This window comes from Coregonus clupeaformis, chromosome 12 (genome assembly GCF_020615455.1).
Source record: "Coregonus clupeaformis isolate EN_2021a chromosome 12, ASM2061545v1, whole genome shotgun sequence".
Lineage (NCBI taxonomy): Eukaryota > Metazoa > Chordata > Actinopteri > Salmoniformes > Salmonidae > Coregonus > Coregonus clupeaformis.
In genome coordinates, this window is record NC_059203.1 from 13173924 (window position 1) to 13188036 (window position 14113).

Here is a 14113-nt window from a genome sequence, read left to right on the forward strand (position 1 = left end):
TGTATTCTTTGTATGTCAGAGCTCTCGACCAGCCTCACTTACTTCCTTATTAGTACGTTTTGAATAAAGTACTATCCTGATTGGTGATTAACCTTGTCTCTCCTCATTATTGATTAGGAATTTCTACGACAGGACACAGACAGAGTCCCTGGTAAAAACATGTCTCTTTGATGTGCGTCAGTTAAAGTCAGTGGGGAATTAATAGTATTCAAAGATGTCACTGTGCTACTGCGCTGATGTCACTGTGCTACTGCGCTGATGTCACTGTGCTACTGCGCTGATGTCACTGTGCTACTGCGCTGATGTCACTGTGCTACTGCGCTGATGTCACTGTGCTACTGCGCTGATGTCACTGTGCTACTGCGCTGATGTCACTGTGCTACTGCGCTGATGTCACTGTGCTACTGCGCTGATGTCACTGTGCTCATAGATTCCGGTAAACTGGTGTGGAATGTCAACCAGATTGAATCAGTTAGCATGATGGAGTCCAGACACATGGGCAATGCAATATTGGAGCAGATTTTGATATCCCAGAGTTTTTTTTGGAGTGAACAACATGTATCAAGGTAAGGTAAACATATGGCCCTCCAAGAAGAATTTCCCCAGGGGATAGTAAAGCCCTTACCTCACTACTGTCTGCTATAGTAAGAGCAGCAGGTGGTGTAGCGGTTAACAGTGTTGAGCCAGTAACCGAAAGGTCTCTGGTTCGAATCCCCAAGCCAAGTAGGTGAGAAATCTGTTGTTGTGCCCTTGATCAATGCATTTAACCCTAATTGCTCCTGTAAGTCGATTTGGATAACAGCGTCTGCTAAATGACAAAGATGTGAGAGTTGGACTTACCTGTCTACTGTCTACTATAGTAAGAGTTGGACTTACCTGTCTACTATAGTAAGAGTTGGACTTACCTGTCTACTGTAGTAAGAGTTGGACTTACCTGTCTACTATAGTTAGAGTTGGACTTAACTCCCTACTTTCTACTATAGTAAGAGTTGGACTTACCTGTCTACTATAGTAAGAGTTGGACTTACCTGTCTACTATAGTTAGAGTTGGACTTACCTGTCTACTATAGTAAGAGTTGGACTTACCTGTCTACTATAGTTAGAATTGGACTTACCTGTCTACTATAGTAAGAGTTGGACTTACCTGTCTACTGTAGTAAGAGTTGGACTTACCTGTCTACTATAGTTAGAATTGGACTTACCTGTCTACTATAGTAAGAGTTGGACTTACCTGTCTACTATAGTAAGAGTTGGACTTACCTGTCTACTGTAGTAAGAGTTGGACTTACCTGTCTACTATAGTAAGAGTTGGACTTACCTGTCTACTATAGTAAGAGTTGGACTTACCTGTCTACTGTAGTAAGAGTTGGACTTACCTGTCTACTATAGTAAGAGTTGGACTTACCTGTCTACTATAGTAAGAGTTGGACTTACCTGTCTACTATAGTTAGAATTGGACTTACCTGTCTACTATAGTAAGAGTTGGACTTACCTGTCTACTATAGTAAGAGTTGGACTTACCTGTCTACTGTAGTAAGAGTTGGACTTACCTGTCTACTGTAGTAAGAGTTGGACTTACCTGTCTACTATAGTAAGAGTTGGACTTACCTGTCTACTATAGTAAGAGTTGGACTTACCTGTCTACTATAGTTAGAATTGGACTTACCTGTCTACTATAGTAAGAGTTGGACTTACCTGTCTACTATAGTAAGAGTTGGACTTACCTGTCTACTGTAGTAAGAGTTGGACTTACCTGTCTACTATAGTAAGAGTTGGACTTACCTGTCTACTATAGTAAGAGTTGGACTTACCTGTCTACTGTAGTAAGAGTTGGACTTACCTGTCTACTATAGTAAGAGTTGGACTTACCTGTCTACTGTAGTAAGAGTTGGACTTAACTCCCTACTTTCTACTATAGTCAATACAGGTAGCCCGGGTGGCTATTTGAATAACTACACTGAACTAAAATATAAACACAACGTGTTGGTCCAAAGTTTCATGAGCTAAAATGAAAGATCCCAGAAATGATCCATATGCATAAAAAAACGTATTTCTCTGAAATGTTGTGCACAAATTTGTTTACATCAATGTTAGTGAACATTTCTCCTTTGCCAAGATACTCCATCCACCTGACAGGTGTGGCATATCAAGAAGCTGATTAAATGGCATGATCATGACACAGGTGCACCTTGTGCTGGGGACAATAAAAAGCCACTCTAAAATGTGCAGTTTTGTCACACAATGCAACAGATGTCTCAAGTTTTGAGGGAGTGTGCAATTGGCATGCTGACTGCAGGACTGTCCACCAGAGCTGTTACCAGATAATTGAATGTTCATTTCTCTACCATAAGCCGCCTCCAATGTCATTTTAGAGAATTTGGCAGTACGTCCACCTGGCCTCACAACTGCAGACCATGTATAACCATGTCATCCCAGGACCTCCACATCCGGCTTCTTCACCTGTGGGATTGTCTGAGACCAGCCACCAGGACAGCTGATGAAACTGTGGACAACCGAATAATTTCTGCACAGTCAGAAACCATCTCAGGGAAACTCATCTGCGTGCTTGTCATCCTCAACAGGATCTTGACTTGACTGCAGTTCGGCGTCGTAACAGATGTCGATGTCCACTGGCACGCTGCAGAAGTGTGCCCTTCACGGATGAATCCCGGTTTCAACTGTACCGGGCAGATGGCAGACTTGTGAGTGAGCGGTTTGCCGATGTCAACTTTGTGAACAAAGTGCCCCATGGTGGCGATGGGGTTATGGTATGGGTAGGCAAAGCTATGGACAACCAACACAATTGCATTTTACCGATGGCAAGCTGAATGCACAAAAATATCGTGACGAGATCCTGAGGCCCATTGTCGTGCCATTCATCGCCGCCATCACCTCATGTTTCAGCATGATAATGCACAGCCCCATGTCGCAAGGATCTGTACACAATTCCTGGAAGCTGAAAATGTCCCATTTCTTTCATGGCCTGCATACTAACCAGACATGTCACCCATTGAGCATGTTTGGGTATCCAGCAACTTCGCACAGCCATTGAAGAGGAGTGGGACAACATTCCACAGGCCACAATCAACAGCCTGATCAACTCTATGCGAAGGAGATGTGTCACGCTGCATGAGGCAAATGGTGGTCACACCAGATACTGACTGGCTTTCTGATCCACGGCCCTACCATTCTTTTTGTTAGGCCTACTGCTGCTAGGTAGCTCTCTCTCTGCTCTCCCCCTCCCCTCTGTCTGTCCTTGATTGCAGGAGTGAAGTCTGGTGTGCGGGAGTCAGGGTTCCAGCTGCAGCTCATTCACCATAATCACCTCAGCCTTTAAGACCCGGTCAAACTTTCCACTCATCGTCCGATCATAGTCAAGACGACCATGTTAGTCTCGCTGCCGACTCAACCTGTTTGTTTTCGCTCTTTGTGTTTTTGGCCTGTTCTATTTACTTTTCTCCTGTGCCACAGATTATGGGAACCTGACTTCTGCCTCCGCTTCACTCCTGCCACCACCATCCTGCTCCCCACTACCGGACCTCCCTTTTGGACTCACCACGGACACTAGGACATTACGGTACCACACCTGCCCTGACCTGGATCTGTTACCCTCCCTGTAACCTGGACTTGCTCTTCCCCTATTATTGGAAACCTGGATTTTTGGAACATTGTAAATAAACCTGTTAAACCTTCTCTGGCTTGGTGTACTTGTCTGCATTTGGGTTCTAATCCAGTTACATCATGACAGTATGATCTGGCCAACATTATACCCTGTTTAAGACTATTGCTGAGAACAGTCAGGTGCTGTTTTAATCAGGTTCAATTACTCACCAATCAGGTGTCTGTCCTTACTACCCAAGTTAATAATGCAACCCTCGGGCATGGCATACAAACTGCCCCTTCTCCTGCTCCACCTGTTTTTCCTGGCCCTCCAGCTCAGATCAGAGAGCCTTTTGTTCCTGCTCCAGAGCGCTATGATGGGAACATGGGAACCTGTGGTGAATTTTTGACTCAATGCTCGTTAGTGTTTGAACAACAGCCCCTCACCTACGCCTCAGAAAGAGCCCGTATTGCCTACCTTATCAACTCTACTAGCGGTTCCGCTCGTGCCTGGGGATCCGCGGTCTGGGAGAGTCAGTCGGACATTTGCAACGCTTACGTGGCCTTCTCCACTGAGATGAGGAAGGTTTTTGACCACCCCGTACGGGGCAAGGAGGCTGCGAAACGGTTGTTGTCTCTTCGGCAGGGGGTTCGCAGTGTGGCGGAGATGGCAGTGGAGTTTCGGACGTTAGCGGCAGTGAGCGGTTGGAATGACGAGGCATTACAAGGAGTGTTCATCAATGCTTTGTCTGAGACTTTAAAAGATGAGTTGGTGTCATATGATGTATCGCCTACGCTGGATAATCTTATTTCACTCACAATCAGGTTGGATAATCGGATTCGGGAGCGCCGCCGGGAGAGGAGTGTTAGTTCCAAGCAACTGGTCTGTCGTCAACAAACCCCTCCCCGCATCTTCCCTACGGAGAAAGCCGAGTCTTCCCGAGTCGATACGAGGAGCACTGAACCCGAAGCCATGGAGGTGGTTCGTGCACGGTTGTCCTCAGAGGAGCGTGCACGTCGTATTCAGGCTCGGGTCTGCCTGTATTGTGGAGAAGCTGGTCATTTCGTTCCTTCCTGCCCAGTTTGTCCGGGAAAAGGGCCGGCTCATCATTATTGGGAGAAGTTTTGGTGAGCCGAGCAGCGGATTCTTCCTCTTCTCCCCGCATTCTGCTCCAGGCATCCCTCCAGTGGCAGTCCCAGAATTTCTCTGTTAGTGCGCTGGTTGACTCTGGTGCCGATGAAAGCTTTTTGATCGAGAGTTGGCTCAACAAATGGAGTTAGAGACTGTTCCTATGGACTGTCCGCTGCAGGCTAAGGGTCTAAATGGACAATTGTTGACCCGTATTACTCATCAGACTGTTCCTGTTTGTCTCAGAGTGTCGGGTAATCATCAGGAGAACATTCAACTCCATATAATTGACTGCCCACAGACGCCCCTGGTCCTTGGTATCCCCTGGCTCATAAGACACAATCCACACATTGATTGGGTGACCGGTAGAATTGTTTCATGGAGCACATTTTGTCATGTGAATTGTTTGTGTTCTGCTCAGACCCCTGCCAGCACTGTGCCTCAACCTCCACTGGAGTCCATGGATCTTTCTGCTGTCCCTGACGTGTATCATGACCTGGCATCCGTTTTCTGCAAACACAGAGCTACTTCTCTTCCTCCTCACCGGCCTTACGACTGCGCCATTGACCTCCAGCCAGGAGCCCCTCTCCCCAGCAGTCGCCTGTACAATCTCTCCCGCCCGGAGACGGAGGCTATGGAGAACTACATTCGGGACTCCTTGGCGACAGGTATTATTCGTCCTTCCTCGTCACCTGTAGGAGCGGGATTCTTTTTTGCTGCTAAGAAGGATAAGACCCTCAGACCCTGTGTTGATTTCCGTGGACTTAACAACATCACCATTAAGAACAAATATTCTCTGCCTTTAATTAACTCTGCTTTTCCCCTCCTTCATGGTGCAACTATCTTCACTAAACTGGATCTACGAAATGCGTATCACCTGGTGCGCATTCGTAAAGGTGATGAATGGAAGACTGCCTTCAACACACCTTTGGGACATTTTGAGTACCTGGTTATGCCTTTTGGGTTGTCCAATGCCCCTGCCGTTTTTCAGGCACTAGTCAATGATGTCCTTCGGGACATGTTGAATCGGTTTGTTTTTGTCTATCTGGATGATATCCTGATTTTTCAGAGTCCTCCCAGGAACACGAACTGCATGTGCGCCAGGTGTTGCAAAGGTTGTTGGAGAACAAACTGTTTGTGAAGATGGAGAAATGTGAATTTCATGTGTCTGAGACCTCTTTTTTGGGTTACATAATAGCTCAGGGGGAGTTGCGGATGGACCCAGCTAAGATCTCTGCTGTCACGGACTGGCCAGCCCCCTCCACCCGCAAACAACTTCAACGATTCCTGGGGTTTGCGAACTTCTACAGGAGGTTCATCAAGGACTACAGCCGCATTGCGGCGCCAGTCACCGCTCTCACCTCCATCGCACGACCGTTCGCTTGGAATGAAGGGGCCGAAGCAGCGTTTGAAGAACTGAAACATCGCTTCGCCTCGGCTCCCATTCTGATGCAGCCGGATCCCGACCGCCAGTTCGTCGTGGAGGTGGATGCATCCGACACTGGGGTAGGTGCGGTGTTGTCACAACGTTCACCGGAAGATAACAAACTGCATCCCTGTGCTTTCCTTTCACGGAAACTTTCTCAGGCAGAGAGGAATTATGATGTTGGCAATCGTGAACTGCTCGCCGTGAAGCTGGCTCTCGAAGAGTGGCGGCATTGGCTGGAGGGGGCGGAACAACCCTTCATCGTTTGGACGGATCATAAGAATCTGGCATACATCCAGTCAGCGAAGCAGCTCAACCCCGTCAAGCCAGGTGGGCACAATTTTTTGGTAGATTCAATTTTTGTCTGTCTTACCGTCCTGGGTCACGCAACGTCAAGCCTGACGCCCTGTCTCGTGTTTTTTCTGCTGTTGATACTGGTAGTAACCCTGAACCCATCTTGCCTCCTACCTGCAGTATTGCGGCCATTACATGTGACATCGAAGGGATTGTTAGACAGGCTCAACATCATCAAGCTGACCCTGGGAGCGGTCCTCCTAACCGGTTGTTTGTCCCTGAGTCTGTTCGCTCCCAGGTACTTCAGTGGGCTCACTCGTCTCCCCTTACCTGTCACCCTGGAGTTACTCGGACCCTTGACTTTGTGCGACGGAAGTTCTGGTGGCCCAGGATGGAGGCGGACACTCGAGCCTTCATTGCTGCTTGTACGGTATGTGCACGTAGTAAGAACTCCACCCAGGCCAGCGCTGGTCATCTAAGACCTCTGCCTATACCCAGCCGGCCCTGGTCCCACATTGCCTTGGATTTTGTCACTGGACTTCCCCCCCCTCGTCTGGAAAGACGGTCATTCTTACTGTGATTGATCGTTTTTCTAAGTTTGCTCATTTTTTGGCCCTACCTAAACTGCCCACTGCCAGAGAAACGGCTGATATTTTGGTTGAACATGTGTTCCGCTCTCATGGTCTACCCACGGATATTGTCTCTGACAGGGGTCCCCAGTTTGTCTCCCAGGTTTGGAAGGCTTTCTGTAAAGCTTTGGGCATTACATCCAGCCTGTCCTCTGGATATCACCCCCAGACCAACGGGCAAGCCGAGAGAGCGAACCAGGAGATGGAGACTGCTCTCCACTGTGTCACAGGGTCTAACCCTGGGTCATGGAGCTCCATGCTCCCCTGGGTGGAATATGCTCATAACACCTTGACTAACGCTTCCTCTGGGTTGTCTCCCTTTCTGTGTGCTCTGGGTTATCAACCTCCCCTGTTCCCTTCTCAAGAGAGGGAACCGGCGGTACCCTCGGTGCAGTCCCACATGCTCCGCTGCTTCAAGGTCTGGAGGAAGGCCAGGGTAGCTCTGTCCCGAGCTTCGGCGTACATGCAGAGGCAAGCCAACCGTCACCGGTCCCAGGCTCCCGGTTACTCTCCTGGTCAAGAGGTATGGCTTAAATCACGTGACCTTCCATTGAAAGTGGAGTCTAAGAAGATGGCGCCTCGTTTTATAGGACCGTTGAAGATACTGTCTATTGTTAACCCCTGCGCGGTTAAGCTACAGCTTCCTGCCTCCCTACGGGTTCATTCCACCTTTCATGTTTCCCAGATTAAGCCTATGTCGGTTAGCCCTCTGTGCCCGCCCTCTCGTCCCCCTCCTCCGCCCAGGATCGTGGGTGGGGTCCGGTCTACACTGTCCGGCGACTTCTGGATGTTCGCCGCCGGGGTCGTGGTTTCCAGTACCTGGTGGATTGGGAGGGTTATGGTCCTGAGGAACGTTCCTGGGTGCCCAGGAGCTTCATTGTGGATCCTGCTCTGGTCCGTGAGTTTCATAGGTTACATCCTGATAAACCCTGTCGGTCGCCAGGTGGCGTCCGTAGAGGGGGGGGGTACTGTTAGGCCTACTGCTGCTAGGTAGCTCTCTCTCTGCTCTCCCCCTCCCCTCTGTCTGTCCTTGATTGCAGGAGTGAAGTCTGGTGTGCGGGAGTCAGGGTTCCAGCTGCAGCTCATTCACCATAATCACCTCAGCCTTTAAAGACCCGGTCAAACTTTCCACTCATCGTCAGATCATAGTCAAGACGACCATGTTAGTCTCGCTGCCGACTCAACCTGTTTGTTTTCGCTCTTTGTGTTTTTGGCCTGTTCTATTTACTTTTCTCCTGTGCCACAGATTATGGGAACCTGACTTCTGCCTCCGCTTCACTCCTGCCACCACCATCCTGCTCCCCACTACCGGACCTCCCTTTTGGACTCACCACGGACACTAGGACATTACGGTACCACACCTGCCCTGACCTGGATCTGTTACCCTCCCTGTAACCTGGACTTGCTCTTCCCCTATTATTGGAAACCTGGATTTTTGGAACATTGTAAATAAACCTGTTAAACCTTCTCTGGCTTGGTGTACTTGTCTGCATTTGGGTTCTAATCCAGTTACATCATGACACTTTTAAGGTATCTGTGACCAACAGATGCATATCTGTATTCCCAGTCGTGAAATTCATAGATTAGGGCCTAATGAATTTATTTCCATTGACTGATTTCCTTATATGTATTGTAACTCAGCAAAATCTTTGAAATTGTTGCATGTTGCGTTTATATTTTTGTTCAGTGTATTTAACGAACTATTTAGCAGTCTTATGGCTTGGGGGTAGAAGCTGTTCAGGGTCCTTTTGGTTCCAGACTTGGTCCATCGGTGCCGCATGCCGTGCAGTAGCAGAGAGAACAGTCTATGACTTGGGTGGCTGGAGTCTTTCACAATTTTTAGGGCCTTCCTCTGACACCCCCTGTTATAGAGGTCCTGAATTGCAGGGAGCTCGGCCCCAGAGATGTACTCGGCCGTACGCACTACCCTCTGTAGCACCTTGTGGTCTAATGTTGACAAGCAGTTGCCATAGCAAGCGGTGATGCTGCCAGTCAAGATGCTCTCAATGGTGCAGCTATATCACTTTTTGAGGATCTGAGGACCCATGCCAAATCTTTTCAGCCTCATGAGGGGGAAGAGGCATCATAAGACATTATGTCATTTTATCATAAAGCTGTATTGTACAGAGTCCAACTTTAAAGGGGAATAGGTTGCGTAATCCTCCCATCTTGTCATAAAGCTGTATTGGACTGAACGCATACAGTGGTCCTTCGAGCCGGATAGGATCAATTGTCTTGGACCATGACCAGTATGAACATTGACATTCCACCAGAGGCCATTGTATTTACCTATTGACATACTAGCGATGGCTGCCACCAGACCAGGGGCAATGTCACAAGTCAGACCTGCCGCAGCTGCCAACTCAAACACCCTTAAGGGTACCTGTATCATTTAATCAAGATAACCATTAGATGTCTTTAAAAATATACACTGCTCAAAAAAATTAAGCGAACACTTAAACAACACAATGTAACTCCAAGTCAATCACACTTCTGTGAAATCAAACGGTCCACTTAGGAAGCAACACTGATTGACAATACATTTCACATGCTGTTGTGCAAATGGAATAGACAACAGGTGGAAATTATAGGCAATTAGCAAGACACCCCCAATAAAGAAGTGGTTCTGCAGGTGGTGACCACAGACCACTTCTCAGTTTCTATGCTTCCTGGCTGATGTTTTGGTCACTTTTGAATGCTGGCGGTGCTTTCACTCTAGTGGTAGCATGAGACGGAGTCTACAACCCACACAAGTGGCTCAGGTAGTGCAGCTCATCCAGGATGGCACATCAATGCGAGCTGTGGCAAGAAGGTTTGCTGTGTCTGTCAGCGTAGTGTCCAGAGCATGGAGGCGCTACCAGGAGACAGGCCAGTACATCATGAGACGTGGAGGAGGCCGTAGGAGGGCAACAACCTAGCAGCAGGACCGCTACCTCCGCCTTTGTGCAAGGAGGAGCAGGAGGAGCACTGCCAGAGCCCTGCAAAATGACCTCCAGCAGGCCACAAATGTGCATGTGTCTGCTCAAACGGTCAGAAACAGACTCCATGAGGGTGGTATGAGGGCCGACGTCCACAGGTGGGGGTTGTGCTTACAGCCCAACACCGTGCAGGACGTTTGGCATTTGCCAGAGAACACCAAGATTGGCAAATTTGCCACTGGCGCCCTGTGCTCTTCACAGATGAAAGCAGGTTCACACTGAGCACATGTGACAGACGTGACAGAGTCTGGAGACGCCGTGGAGAACGTTCTGCTGCCTGCAACATCCTGCAGCATGACCGGTTTGGCGTTGGGTCAGTCATGGTGTGAGGTGGCATTTCTTGGGGGGGCCGCACAGCGCTCCATGTGCTCGCCAGAGGTAGCCTGACTGCCATTAGGTACCGAGATGAGATCCTCAGACCCCTTGTGAGACCATATGCTGGTGCGGTTGGCCCTGGGTTCCTCCTAATGTAAGACCATGCTAGACCTCATGTGGAGGAAGGCATTGATGCTATGGACTGGCCCGCCCGTTCCCCAGACCTGAATCCAATTGAGCACATCTGGGACATCATGTCTCGCTCCATCCACCAACGCCACGTTGCACCACAGACTGTCCAGGAGTTGGCGGATGCTTTAGTCCAGGTCTGGGAGGAGATCCCTCAGGAGACCATCCGCCACCTCATCAGGAGCATGCCCAGGCGTTGTAGGGAGGTCATACAGGCACGTGGAGGCCACACACACACTACTGAGCCTAATTTTGACTTGTTTTAAGGACATAACATCAAAGTTGGATCAGCCTGTAGTGTGGTTTTCCACTTTAATTTTGAGGGTGACTCCAAATCCAGACCTCCATGGGTTGATAAATTTGATTTCCATTGATCATTTTTGTGTGATTTTGTTGTCAGCACATTCAACTATGTAAAGAAAAAAGTATTTAATAAGATTATTTCATTCATTCAGATCTAGGATGTGTTGTTTAAGTGTTCCCTTTATTTTTTTGAGCAGTGTATATTTTACACTTTAGTAGACGCTCTTATCCAGAGCTACTTACAGTTAGTAAGTGCATACATTTTCCATACTGGCCCCGCGTGGGAATCGAACCCACAACCCTGGCGTTGCAAGCGCCATGCTCTACCAACTGAGCTACATTTACTTACTTGACTTACTCCTTTTAGCCTCTGATGGAGAAAATAGACTCCATTTAAGTTAATATTTTTCCTAAACTGAGACAATAAATCATTGGTTAACTACCATGCCCTCTTTCTGGAGCACTCAGTGGTGGAAGCAGGGGATTTTGAGGGGCAGAATGACTCCGTTAAAGTTGTTATTTTAGCGGAGAGGTTTCAGAGCAGACAGACATGATATGTGTCTCTCTCAGGGAGGTCAGCATGATTCTGCTTGGTGCCTGGTGATGCTGACATCTTAGGGGTTATCCTCGACCAGGCTGTGGCATGTTATGTTTGCGCTGCAGACCTGGGTTGAAATACTATTTGAAATCTGTCAAATACTTTGAGCGTTTGCTTTAGCCTGCCTGGAGTGCCAGGTGGGCGAGGTTTGCACTTTTGGGACTTTTCTAGTGGTTCCATTCTGCCAGACAAGCTCAATCAAGCACAGCTACCATTTTTTTAATGATTTCCAATAGTATTTGAACCCAAGTCTGGCATGTCTGCTCGGTCTGTCCCACACTCAATCTCAGGGGAGTGACGTAAGTGGACCAGGGGGCATTTCAACGTCTGAGACAACTATTAAAATAAGTGTTCTCCTGCTCTGACTGCCTCTCAAATTAGAGAACATGCTGATGCTAAAAATGCTAATGCTGTGGCTATAAATCATACGTAAGTTCCATATACAAGTTAGCAATAATTTTATTCTATGTTCTATTCTGTTCTGTTCTATTATGTTCTATTCTGTTCTATTCTGTTCTATTCTATTCTGTTCTATTCTGTTCTATTCTATTCTGTTCTATTCTGTTATGAAGAACAGCGCCGGGAAGATGGCTGCCGTTTTACAGCCCTCTAACCAATTGTACTATTATGTGTGTTTTTCCGCGTTATTTATAATTTATTTTGTACATAATGTTTCTGCCATCGTCTCTTATAACCAAAAAGAGCTTCTGGATATCAGGACAGCGATTACTCACCTCGCATTGGACGAAGATTTTTTCTTCAACGAGGCGGTCGCGAAGGATATCCTACAGACACCCGACAAGGCCCAGATCCCCGTCATTCGCGTGAGGAAGAGACGGAGATATCGCGGACGCAGATCCGGGTGCCTTGTAGGGATCCGACGGCGGCGAGTAAACTGCCTCTCCCATCGATCCTACTAGCCAACGTTCAATCTTTTGAGAATAAAATGGACGAGTTAAGATTACGGTTATCCTACCAACGGGACATTAAAAACTGTAATATCTTATGTTTCACGGAGTCGTGGCTGAACGACAACAATGATAACATTCAGCTAGCAGGCTATACGCTACATCGGCAGGACAGAACGTCTGACTCTGGTAAGACAAGGGGCGGCGGTCTGTGTATATTTGTAAACAACAGCTGGTGCACAAAATCAAATACTAAGGGAAGTCTCGAGGTTTTGCTCGCCTGAGGTAGAGTATCTTATGATAAGCTGTAGACCACACTATTTACCAAGAGAGTTTTCATCTATATTTTTCATAGCTGTCTATTTACCACCACAAACCAATGCTGGCATTAAGATTGCTCTGAATGAGTTGTACAAGGCCATTAATCAACAGGAAAATGCTCATCCAGATGCAGCGCTCCTAGTGGCCGGGGACTTTAATGCAGGGAAACTTAAATCCGTTCTACCTAATTTCTACCAGCATGTTAAATGTGCAACCAGAGGGAAAAAAACTCTAGACCACCTTTACTCCACACACAGAGACGCATACAAAGCTCTCCCTCGCCCTCCATTTGGCAAATCTGACCATAACTCTATCCTCCTGATTCCTGCTTATAAGCAAAAACTGAAGCAGGAAGCACCAGTGATTCGGTTAATAAAAAGTGGTCAGATGACGCAGATGCTAAGCTACAGGACTGTTTTGCTAGCACAGACTGGAACATGTTCCGGGATTCTTCAGACAGCATTGAGGAGTACACCACATCAGTCACTGGCTTCATCAATAAGTGCATCGATGATGTCGTCCCCACAGTGACCATACGTACATACCCCAACCAGAAGCCATGGATTACAGGAAACATCCGCACTGAGCTAAAGGGGTAGAGCTGCCGCTTTCAAGGAACGGGACTCTAACCCCGGACGCTTATAAGAAATCCCGCTATGACCTCCGACGAACCATCAAACAGGCAAAGAGTCAATACAGGTCTAAGATTGAATCATACTACACTGGCTCTGACGCTCGTCGGATGTGGCAGGGCTTGAAAACTATTACAGACTACAAAGGGAAGCACAGCCGCGAGCTGCCCAGTGACACAAGCCTACCAGACGAGGCTAAACCACTTCTATGCTCGCTTCGAGGCAAGCAACACTGAAGCATGCATGAGAGCACCAGCTGTTCCGGATGACTATGTGATCACGCTCTCCGTAGCCGATGTGAGTAAGACTTTTAAGCAGGTCAACATTCACAAGGCCGCAGGGCCAGACGGATTACCAGGACGTGTACTCCGAGCATGTGCTGACCAACTGGCAAGTGTCTTCACTGACATTTTCAACATGTCCCTGACTGAGTCTGTAATACCAACATGTTTCAAGCAGACCACCATAGTCCCCGTGCCCAAGAACTCTAAGATAACCTGCCTAAATGACTACCGACCCGTAGCACTGACGTCTGTAGCCATGAAGTGCTTTGAAAGACTGGTCATGGCTCACATCAACAGCATAATCCCAGAAACCCTAGACCCACTCCAATTTGCATACCGCCCCCAACAGATCCACAGATAATGCAATCTCTATCGCACTCCACACTGCCCTTTCCCACCTGGACAAGAGGAACACCTACGTGAGAATGCTATTCATTGACTACAGCTCAGCATTCAACACCATAGTGCCCTCTAAGCTCATCACTAAGCTAAGGATCCTGGGACTAA